This window comes from Dermacentor albipictus, chromosome 4, assembly GCF_038994185.2.
Source record: "Dermacentor albipictus isolate Rhodes 1998 colony chromosome 4, USDA_Dalb.pri_finalv2, whole genome shotgun sequence".
Taxonomy (NCBI): domain Eukaryota; kingdom Metazoa; phylum Arthropoda; class Arachnida; order Ixodida; family Ixodidae; genus Dermacentor; species Dermacentor albipictus.
This window is the reverse complement of record NC_091824.1, coordinates 129,015,027-129,027,199: the sequence shown is the minus strand read 5'-3', so window position 1 is coordinate 129,027,199 and position 12,173 is coordinate 129,015,027. Positions and strand designations below refer to the sequence as shown.

The following is a 12,173-nucleotide window of genomic DNA, read 5'->3' as shown; positions in this document are numbered from 1 at the left end:
TCTCCTAAATCACTGAAAGCTTTCTTTTTTTTTTTCAGCGAGGACGACACTGAGAATTATCCCGACCAACTAGAGGCTAACGGCTTGGCTGTAATAATTGGTGAGTAATATTCGATTCGTATTCAAAACTTCAAATATTCGCTCACCCTTACGTATGCCGCTCCGGAGAGGGTGTTACAGCTGGAGCGTGCCGGCATCCACAAAATGTCTAGTCGATTTGTGACAGTTTTTGTGTTTCTCTCTTTTTTTCACAAAGGTGTATATATAAGTACGTAATAAAACTGTTCCGGCAATGTGGATCCGTGATGCTTTGGAAGCACTAGCTTAGCCTTAAATTCTTCGTGCGCCTGAAGGTATTTTCACAGAAAAGATACTACCTGCACGTTCACATGCGAACGGCGCCATAAAGCATTCTATACCCCACGCATTGCTGATTACACGCTCGCCTGGACAAAAAATAAGAAAAGATAAAAACATACAAGCGCCGTTTCTATGTCGTGCTACAAGTCCTCTTTGATAACTACAACAGCCTCAGTTTGTACAGTTCCACGTTTTGGCGAAAAGATGCCATTTCATAGAATAAGTTTAGGTATCCATTAGTTGTATGTTGAAGTAAAGTGCGACTCAGAAAAATTTGGCTATGACAAAGAGCAAACAGGCGAGTTCCGAGGCTTTGATTTTCTTCTCGCCTTTATGACATGCTCGGGTGCCATCAGGCAAGACCCTTAGAACTGAATTAATTTGGAGAGTAAATACACCGTCTTCATACGGTTGCATGACGCATAGCATAAAGTATAGATACAAGTTTAGCGGGAAAATATTTTGGAAGCAGGAGAGCAAACACAATTACGCGGGATAAAACGCATCGGCATTATTCTCTGCTATGAAAGCCTCCTGTTCCAATGCACGTGTCGGACAAATGTACCCCAGCTATACGCGGTCACATAATGTAAAAGTCTATACATGATGAGAACGAGAAGAAAGGGGGTTAACCGAGGGGCTAAATTTTTATTAATCATATCATAAGAAGCCAACAAACAAAGACACCAAAGACCGCACAGGAGAATTAACTTGTACTTACTAATTGAAAAAAGAAATTATAACTTCATGGAACTGAAAGCGGATGAAAAAACAACTTGCCGCACGTGGGGAATGATTCAACGTCTTCGCGTTGCGCGTGTGAAAAATCGGGCCCCTCGGTTAACCCCCTGCTTCTCGTTCATTACATAACAATGGTCTCGAATCCGGCAACATTGATGCCTTCAAGTAGCACGTGTGGATTCATTGACCAGTTGCCTTCACCCTAAAGAATCACGTACTCGTGCCTCCTGCACCAGAAAGGATGTTAATTCCGCATCCGCCATCAATGTTATTGAGTGGTGGCGCTGGCTAACACTCCCAGGGTTAGTTACAGTAGTAACAGCCAGAAAGTTGATGGGAAGACGGCGTCGCATTAGCTCAATTGGTAGAGAATCGCACGCGTAATGCGAAGACGTGGAATGGTTCGCCACCTGCGGCAAGTTGTTTCTGCATCCACTTTCAGTTAACATTAATTTATGATTTATATATTTCAATTAGTAAGCGCAAGTAATTTCTCTTGTGTTGTCCTTGAGGTGTTTGTTTGTTGGCTTTATATGCGATCTATACACGATGTGTCTCCCTGCATAATAGTTGACTGAAGCGCTTCAACAAAGCATCGGTGAATGTAGATAAGACAAACAAGCTTCACAGAAAATGTTTAGGAGGTAGGAAAGTTATGCGAAGTAAAAATAATAGGCATTACCAGCTGCCATAGAAACTTCCTGTGTCAACGCAAGTGTTGGATAATGGTAACGCGGCTATACGTGGTTATCTAAAATAATATGCCCCACAATGCCTCTTTTCGTAGCCTTTGAAGGAAACATTCTCCGAAATGAAACAGACACTCTGTACAGGTTATTGAAATCACATTTTCAGAGAGCTGCAGTGTACATACGCGACACTGCGACATAACAATGCTTTCACCAGTTCGTCACTGAATGTGACACCTATGGCAGCAGCGTCAGCGATACACATATCACAAGAAAAGGCAACCAACCTGCAACTGCAGTAAGAAGAGTTCAGAGGACGTGTCTATCGCCGCTGCCGACAAATTCCAAGCAACGCTCCATTCGGTGTAGAGCTGGCCACTCGGTCGCTTGCGTCAGGTGATGCAGTGGGTGATCGCGCTGGCCGGTTTAGCATTTCAGCCGTAGTGAAAGGGTAGCTGCATGGTCCTACATATGGTTACGGCAGGTAGGACAGCGCAGAAGGATGCGTCTCCAGGAAGGCACGCAGGAAATATTGGACAGCTGCAAATGCAGTAAGAAGAATTCAGACGACGTGCCTACCGCTGCTGCCGCTGTCGCCACAGATGACTTCGCTCCACACCCTTGATCTTTAATTACATCCTTATATAGCCCTTGCTGCTTGTAAACATTGAAATGCAAAAGTTCATGACACTATGACGGCAGCGCACGGTGGCCATGTAGTGGGAAAACTGATTCATCAAAAATATAATGTAGTTTCGCTTTCGTTCTTTCTTAGAAGGTATATTCTTTTACAGCAGCTGGAGACCCGGGAATGCGTATTGCTGAGCGCACAATTGGCGTGCTGCTGGGACTTATTGCGACACTTGTTCTCGCCGCAGTATTCGTGGCGCTCTTCATTTGGGATAAGTACTTCTTCAGAAATCGAGGTAACTGCCCCTGTAAGTATGCTTGATTGAATCAGTAAATATTGTGCCAGTGCAATTGTTTTAGATTATCAGGTGGTGTAATGCAATAAGATAACACGCTGTGCGTGGAAGTTCAAGGAGGCAAATACTCCAACGTTCATTCGCGAAATAGTGTACAGAGCACTATCAATCACTTGCACAAGAATGGGTACTAAATTTTTCCTGCGTTAAAAATTTTTTTTTCAGTTTTAAGATACCCCGTGACTCTGCCGAGCAGATCTTTATAGCCACTTAGTTTCTCGACAGAAAGCAGTCTGTCCGAGGAGGAAATACCATTACAGCAAGAATTGTTTCCATTTTACGCACCGAGAGTCCACTTTGTGTTTTGACAGCCACTACACACAGTAAACTTTTTACACCTTTAGGGGGGTTTTTTTATCGCACGGGTAACATTCCTACCGTTAAGGCCTTACAAAAATACATAGGGGATGACAGCGGAGCTCTAACTAGACCTGTGATGACAAAAGACATAGTTGAAACCTGTGTAATCATTTGACAGCCTTGTGTTGTAACTTTGGGGTGGAGGACGAAAGACGGACTCTTTCCGCAGATGAAGTAGAAACGAAAAACTTTATGCAATATTTACAGACAGTGGATGATAGCTTACAGGTAGCAGTAAGAGCGCATCAGACCCACTGGGCGGCTGGAAGCGGCTCTCTGTCCTCACAATGGGCCGGTTCTCCCTTAAATCCCTTCGGCGACACCTCGTCGGCAGGAACCAGGCGGGGCAGGGTGATGAGCTCGCCCGCGTTGAATTCTTGATTCGTCGCGGAGATGGCAGGGCGCCGCCGAGATGGCTGGGCGCTCCGTGAAGTCGCCTCCCGTGTCGAATTCTTGATTCGTCGTGGAGAAATGGGAGCTCTCGTCGCCTCGTGGTAGCCAGGTGGTGCATGTAGTATGGCAGCTCCCGTGCTCGTGGTCGCCTCGTGGTCGCCTCGTGGTCGCCACGTGGTGCTCGTAGTATGGCACAACACTTAGGCGCATAGAAATATCCGACAGGACAGTTTTATATCAATCCATTTAAAATTCTCCGCTTGGATATTTCGGTGCGCCCAAGGCTGCCAGAATGACAAAATAGTATTCAGCTACGTTTTTTTACGCTTGATCGTCTACTTAGAGCTCCGTTGTCGTTTGCCATAAGTCTTTGCAAGGTCCAAACACTAGGAGTGTTATCCCCGCGACAAAAAAGTCACCGTTAATGCTGTAAAATTTTACAGTGTAGGTAAAAGCTCTGGGAAAAATTACAAAATAGATTGCTTCACAATAACATAAACTTCTTCGCGAAAGCATATTTTTAAGCATAAACGAAGATTATACTACCTGAGTGACTAGGTAGAATGTCCCCGTGCATCAAATAAACAAGTATAATTTTTGTGTCTTTCTGCATAGTACCTGTACATTTATTCAAAGGCCTATGCGGCATTACCTCCAAGTTCAAGAAGAACATATTTGAATTGAGTAAATGGCACCAAATATACGAAATTCTGACAGCTCGTGTTTAGTTATTTTAGCGTTAAATTCCAGTGGTTCCCGCACTATTATCAAGGGCAAATTTTACTGCAGTACCTTTTTGTTAAGCGGCACGTCATCTGCTCACACTTCATGTAGAGGTGTTTTCGTCAGCAGACATCACGCCTAATAGATAACAAATATATACGTCTTTCTGAATCCCTAGGTGTTCTAATGCAGCACAATATCATATGAAAACCGGAAATGTGTGGAAATAAACGATATTTTGTGGATTAGCTGTAATTCAGGTCGCTTTCATGGAAAATATGGACGAGAAATTGACTTTTCATTTTCTTTAACGTGAGGAAAGAAACGCTTCGTCATTTACGTACGGCTTCATATGTGCGTTTTTCCCTAAAAGTATCCAACAATATAGTGGTTAGCACATAATTTGGCAGGCTGCTTCTCATATCGCAGTGTGCTGACGAGCTGTTTAGGAATGTGTAGAAAAAGCAGCGCGGGGGCGGGGGGAGTGACGGCTGAAGTAGGATGCCTGTGCTCTGGTACACTGAGCTGATGTAAAGTACACGAGGACAAAAAATAGTGATCCTGTAGTTGTGAGCAGTATTATTTCCGCTAAACTGTTTTGTCTACTCTGTCGTTTCTTGAGCCTCTATTCGCCCTATCGTCCACTTGCTTTCTCAAAAATAATTCTTACTGAGTGTTTGCCGCTACTTTTCAAACTTGTAAAGCACACACACAAAAAATTTCGACACTGAAGAAAGCAGTTCTCTGGAGTTGGGGTAAATTAAATGGTCGCTTTAGTGCACGGTTGTAGTTGAGTGGCCGACGCCAGTGCTACTTCAGGGAATTATGATATATCACCTTGAAACTCTTGACAACTGGAGTAGACATAAAGGTGATTACAAACAACTCCATGCGACAACATGGTAGTTCTTTCATTAGCTGCGAGAGTCTATCACCTTACAGCAGCACAAGAAAAACTTTCGGCTAGCATGTTCTCAAATTTCCCTCTGAAGCCTATCTATATTCATTGCTTTTGCATGAAGACTTGTGCTGTCATTTAAGTGCAGTTATCAGCTATGCGACAGAATAATACCAGTGTCGCGTTAGCTTACACACCACCTTCTTTTTCATATTTTTCTTGCTGCTTTAGCAGACGTATACAATGAGCCTGGAGATGGAAAGTAGGTAAGTGCGTACAAGACTTCATACTCACACATTCATAACTCTAATGGCTTTAGATTGAATTACCAGGGCGTTCGGAGCACTGTCGACTGGCAATATTTGTATTGAGATCAGAATGTGTGGGCTCAACAAAGATAAAGGAAGCTTTGAGAGGAACAGCTGGTTTGAGAACGCACCATGGGATTGCGAAAAACTGCATTCCTTATCAGGCTTCTCTGAGTTCGACTAACTATAGGTAACTTGTTCTGAGGGCAAGAAAATGTGGTGTGTATTTGAGGCAATGATCGTGTGACGGGTTTTGACGAGAAACATGCATCATATTGGCACCTTGTGGTGTGGCGTTATGGCGGAGAAGGTAACGTTAGTGAGGGAACATGACAAAGATTGGCTTGGTTTCAATGGTGGTCACGGGCTACTGTTCTACCCTTGACCTTTTGCTACAGCATTTTCAAAATACGCAAGTGCGCTTGTGGTACGCCGCCACAATACTTAGGGGATCTTGTTGACTTGTATTTTAAGGGGAACTTCTTGCATCTACGACATATCTTGCGGTAAACGTACTATTACATTTAACTAAATAACATTGCTTGAAGGTGCAAATCTCTTAGAAAAAAAAAACTGATCTTGCCGACGCTGTGAAAAATACATCTGACACTATTCCTGCCCCTCCACTTTGCCAACAAACACAAAAGCGTAGGTATCTTTTCTGTTGTATATTTTGCTGAATGAAGGCGCATTATGCATCCTGTATAATCTGCAACTAAGGTTTAGCATTTGGTTTTAAATTCCACTCGAAAGTTTGCTTATTTTTAATTACGATCGCTATTACATGGATAATTCTGGCGCATTACCGCCGTCGTCGTTGGCGGGACATTCCGTATGAAGTCCACAGGCGATAACATCGTGGCCGCGCGCCGTAGTTTGTATGTGCGAGTGAAAGCGCGCGAGGGTGACCGAACGATGGGGGTGCGACCTCACGCGCGCAAGCTACAGGCATGGCAAGAAGAAGGCAGGCATGGCGGGCTCCGCGGTGTCATGGTGTCTGCGCGACGCATGGCCACACTGGGTGCATAAAGGTTCCGCAGAGTGCGTAAACATGCTAAGGTCTTTGCCCTTTGAATGGAGGAGCACATAGAGTTAAGGTGCAGGAGTTGTGTAGGAGTGTAAGTTGTTGAGATGGAGGAGCCTACAAGAACTCTTTCTCTATGGATGCCTCTGCTATCAGCGCCTTTTCTGTATCACCTCTACTATCAGCGGTTGAAATGTCGCGCAGGCGCACAGGGCACGAAAGACAAACTTGCATTAATCGTGAGCCCCTTGTAATGCGAACTCCAGAGTGTCTTCTGCTCTGCGTCTCGTCTACTGTAACGTTGAACTGCAGAAAAGAGGGAAAAAACAGAAATTTTTTCAGAACCAGATATTAATATACAACTCCGTCAAGACCCTTCAAGTGCAACATAGGCACGCCGCAAACAAATCACACGTCAGCTATTTTTGTAACAATGTCAAACAGAAAGGCACAAGGTAGAAAATAGTCCTGCTAATTTAGGCGGTGGACACATTACCTTAGCTGTTTAATATTAGATACGTGAAGCATTGACACACACTGCCTTTTTACTTTCTTTTACTAAATGGTTTGCTGTAGTCCAATTAATGTAAATTTTGTCTATTTGTTTCTTGTTTCTTATGATCTTTTCACGGCACAGAAACATGACCGCATCATGAATTGGAGTTGTTTATGTCTGTCTGTTTAAGGCTTTTGAAACCGCCACACAGTGGATTCTAGGGATTAACACAAGCAGAATTGTACGTATTCAACAATGCCTTAGCATCTCCAGGGACATTACATATTGCACTACATATTGTTGTCACTGCTTAGTACTTTTGCGTGGAACTGAAAACATTTTTGCAACGAGGTGTTTGCAAAATGGAACTGATTTTTTTGTTTGAAAATTTCGTATTTGGCTCAACGCCCTAGAGTTGATATAGAAAGAAGTGAACATAAAAAACAAAAATGCATTCAACAATCCTATTACCTGATTAGTCACTGGTCATAATGCGGCTAACCTCACTTGCAGGAGCATGGAAATTTCAAAGCAGCCAGTGGCGCATTGCCTTCTCCGAGGGCGTGCCGTTGACTTCTCGAAGATGCAGCATCGGGTAAGTTTTTTGCGGCAAATGAACATTCCTTGCATAAAGCCGTGCTAAAACATTCAGCCTGAATACACAGGCTACCGCCTTCCTCCAGCAGCAACCTGGGTAACGTCACCCCCGTTATCTCTAGCAACGAATTTGAGAGCACCGTGTAGCAAGACCGGAGAAATGACATGAACAATTATAAACCTATGAACGGGCGCACTTGAATTGGTGAGTACGAATATTTCTCCCTGCTTATCAGTATAGGTTGACTTAAACAATGCCATTTGCGGAAATGTACATATCGTACATGTATGAGTACATCAAATCCGCCATGTCTGTTAGACCGGATTTCTTTAAAACAAAATAGTGTATACCATTTCTTTTATTTCCGTTAAATTGGCACATTTGTTAATGGTCGCGCAAACGCATTGCATGCTGGAACTGAAATGTAAGCCTTTTTTTATCAGGAGGAACTGTCTTCGTCGCGCTAAGCGCCGACCTTGTACCCACTTTTGTTTATCTACCTGTAAGCTGCACTCTATAATGAGCTTGAGAACCTATCGTTAGATTTGACAGGTTAAAGAACTTTATTACTGCAAGCTCAGATTAAGTACACGCAGAGCACGCTGACTTTCCCTTCTGTGTTAACAAACACACCCGCCCACATTCGCGTCGGCCGTTTTCAGCTTTAGCCCACTTTTTGCCTACGTATACACAGCTCCAGTTCCTGTAAACAAAGCTCTACACTTTTGATGTATGTTATACAATTTCAGAAAGCCCAGCAGCTCGCTGTCAGTTTGCTGCACTTGCAAATAATTTTCAGAATGTTTTCATCAGGATGCTATGTGATAGCGACGTTGAGCCGGTTCTTACGTGCATATATGTTCGCAGCTTTATTTACAGTGCGGACAACACACTTTACCTGAACATCGTTGAAGTGATGTTCCTCCAACGTGCTTATGAAGCAAGAGCCATTACAGGTGGGCAAATTTCTAATGCAGTCGATAAGGGCTAGTGCCTCTACCAAAATTTACAAGCTGTGAGGCTTTCTATCATGGCATTGTCATCGTTTGTACTTTATGAAAATCTCTTAGTTATCTTGTTCACTAATAACAACTTGAAAGTCAAGTTGTTAAACAACTCAAGTTGTTACTTACAGCTTGAAAGTCAAGTTAAATCACTGATGTTAATTCTGCTACAATACTGACAGCAAGTAATATCGCTAGTGATAAAATGGCGCTAAGTTTTCTCTCTTTGTCTGCTTGTAACGAGAAGTTCTTCATTATGTGTTCTATGCTCAGTCGGAAGCTGTTTTTCAGTGATTAACAAGTGATTTGAAGAAAGTGAATTCTCCCACGGAAAGCGGTTGTGAGATTTATGGCTCTTGCGGAGACCTTTGTAAAAGAATAATATGCTGGTATGTATACTCCATAAACTGCTGTATTTCAGTTATATGCAAGCTTAAAACGTAGCCATGGAGTGTAGGTAGAGACCAGGTTTTTCTAGTTTCTTGGAGAAGACAGGAGGCTTTCTGTTTTGAAACATAATCGCTAAACATGCTTGCTTCAAGGTACCGCCTAACTTTAGCAGATATGTTAATACTGTATCGAGAAGAAGTGTTATGGCAAGGAGAAGACTGCGGGCATGAGTAAAAGTATGCAGGATACACACGGCAGCGACAAATAGTTATAAGCAGAAGACAGACGGTGCGTATTTACGTCGAAAATGCTACTCCATTTACCCATGATATCTTAAAAAGCCTTGATGATCAGAAGCATTCAATGCTATCAAGAGTGTAACGGTGTCATCCTCTTTTTCGTGGCTTTAACAGCACTTGTTGCTTTCTTTGGATAGCATGTGCTTGATCCTTTTGATGAATTTTCATAGTGCATGACAGAAACCTGTCACGGGTGTACTTGTTTCGTGAGAAAGAAACGTACAATGTGAATACATCCAAATACGTATATAGAGCTTCACGCAAATTGAGAAATGCCTAAATCTAGCTTTTCGAGTGGACCGCTAAGTTCAACGTGCAACGAGGGGAAACCCGGAGCCTCAACGTATTATGATTCAGCTGATGATTTGCAACGGCTGGCGCAGGCTGAGTAAAGCATTGACGCTAACTCTAACAATCAAACAATCCTGGGCTGGAAAATCTTCCTCCCCTCCCCCTCCACAGAGTTTACGACAGCGTTGTTCCTTGACCAAAGAAGACGCTACGCTTCTAAAAAAATTGGGTAATGTACCAAGGAAGAGCAGTGACTGCTTCTGTTGATGCACACATTCTTGATGTTGATGTTGATGTTGATGTCTACATTCTTTAGTAGAGGAAGAGTGTTGAGTAAGTGAACGTTTTAAATTACATGGGTAAGTTCTCGAAGGTAGAGTGTGTGAAAGTAGAAAGCCAGTGTTCAGACGCATCTGCATCAGGTTATTGAGCGTGCATATATTGAAACACAAGTCTGTGTCTAAGATCTGTGTTCAGTCTGTATCTGTAAACACAAGTCTAATATCTGTTTTCTTATGAACAGCACATTGCAACCTAGTTCTCTTCCGTAAGCAACTAGTTAAAACGTGAACAGTGCTGATCTATGGAGGGAAATATCTAGCCAAGTCTGTGGGCAATATGAGTTGCGTAAACGGTGCTTTGGAATCCAGTAAAATTATGTGCTTAGTCCTGGATTTGCAGCGTGCATATGAAGGCGGGGAATTTAGGGACTAAAATAAGCGCACAGATTGTGCAGGGTCAATGCGTACATTAGTAAGAATAACAGTTTAGACCTGCCTGTGAGGAGAAACAAGACCAATGTGGAAGTCCATTCTGGATAGTAGGTAAGACAAAAATTATTTTAAAAAATGTGATGGTTCAATATCACTGAAAAAAAAGAAAGAAATACTCGAAATGCTGGTATGACTGACACGCAATATTCATGCGTGCTTCAGTTTAATTTTCTGCCTTGCGTGAGTCAGTCAGGCTCCAGTAGCACTCCTACAGTCCACCGCTCTACCAACGGAACTATCGACGGAACTAAGAGTCACTCACGCTGCAAGCCTCATTGCCAAAAAAAAAAAAAGAGAGAGAGAGAGAAGCATTTCGAGCTCCTTGGCTGCTTTAACTTTACATTTCGTTGGTGTTTTATTTGCCGAAATTCATTTCATTTCAGCTTCCTTCAAGCATAGGCACTACTCCATGGAGGGCCAGGCATAGCGCACATCCTGCCGGCCATTTAGATGGTAGGTACAGTGCGCTGACGCTGATAGACTCTTTATGAAAGAAGTCAGGAACGTTCACAAACACGATACACCCAAGTGGGTTATGCGAAAGGGCTTCAGGCAATTCTTCTTTGCCCTCGAGCAGCCAGACGACGAGCACTATGGAACACTGACAATGGAGTGAAAAGCTGAGACATCACTGCCCCCTCTCCTTGATTTACATAGGAATCCAGATGAAATAGCATCACACAGCCAGCTCATAATTTTGTGATTCAGTTTTGTCTTTGAGTACTAATCCTCTCCAGTTCTTTATGTGGCATTTATTGTATTCTTCGCCAATTGACATAAAAATAAGTGACATTAGGATTTTCATAATAGGATGGTTCTTTTGAAAGATAAGCCTGCCTCGTCAGCAGATAATATCAATCGACTTTTTCCTAAATTTACTAGAGTGTCTGTTTGTCGGTATTGGCAATGCCCAATCTTTGTGAAGAAAATAATATTCACAGATCCTTTGATAGTAGATAAGCTCCTACTCACACCATAGAAACCAAAGTATAGCAGTATCAGAGTGCTCTATTTTAGCTGGGCAATGCTTCAGTCAAGCAATTGAAAATGCTTCAATGGTTTTTACCAAGAATGCGGAAGGCTAGTGAGCGTTAGTAGGATGAGTATTTGCGAAGGAATACCGAAGAGATGCAAGCAATTTCCATCGTGGGTAAACAAGAAACTAACCTCGCGGTTGTTTATTTGTCAACACCAATTATTTGCGTAATTTGGCTGTCTTGCAGTCTACAATCAATAATGAAATTTTAACTCAATCTTACATGTACGTTTCAGCTCTATTTATTCTTAGATCAGGAGACGCATTTCGAACAACACTTTGCTTTTGCAGGAGAAAGAAAGCAAACTTGTTCTGACTGACTTGGATGAAATGAACTGATTGCAATCAATTACAGTTCTTGGTAGTTTTGTAGTGATGGATTAGCTTTTTTACCCGGTAGTGTTCAGTGCAATTCATTACCTTATCTTCAGCAACTATTGATATGTAACAAGTTACTTTTTTGACGATACCAACTCTAACAGGTGACGCCGCTTTGAGCAAGTAAATTGGTGGGAATACCATAAACTAGCGCTGTTGGGTGAATCCATTTGTTCTGGCACACAAACCAGCGCTCGCTATTTCCTTGCTTATCTTAAAGACAAGTCATGGTGCCTGTATTGCAGGAATCACTTTTCTAATCGCATGATGATTTAGCGTTGTTTCTACGTGGCGGGAGCTCCACCAAGTCAGAACGCTCTTGTTCAGTGTGTTGAGACTTCGTTTTGTTTTCATTGTAATTCCATGGTCACAGATCCTGGCCTTCGCATACTAATTCCATTGTTTGATATTTGTACGTTACAACAC

General features: G+C 42.6%; 2 long non-coding RNA genes across 3 annotated transcripts in view; one reads left to right on the top strand and one right to left on the bottom strand.

Annotated features, from left to right (window-relative positions):
- Positions 1–2,314: 2,314 nt before the first annotated feature.
- The window catches only part of LOC135899516 (uncharacterized), a 214,288-nt gene continuing 204,429 nt past the window's right edge, over positions 2,315–12,173 (bottom strand). Inside the window, exons 2-3 of the long non-coding RNA XR_010563633.2 lie at positions 6,715–6,788; positions 2,315–2,330 (exon numbers count right to left, since the gene is read on the bottom strand). This is a non-coding gene — a long non-coding RNA (uncharacterized lncRNA). The remainder of the gene's footprint in view (positions 2,331–6,714; positions 6,789–12,173) is intronic.
- Positions 7,490–10,795, top strand: LOC135899587 (uncharacterized). 2 transcript variants are annotated; one of them, XR_010563655.1, is made up of 4 exons: positions 7,490–7,573; positions 7,698–7,780; positions 8,444–8,532; positions 10,717–10,795. It is a non-coding gene; the product is annotated as an uncharacterized lncRNA (long non-coding RNA). The 2 variants fall into 2 exon arrangements; XR_010563654.1 differs by having other exon boundaries at positions 7,665–7,780.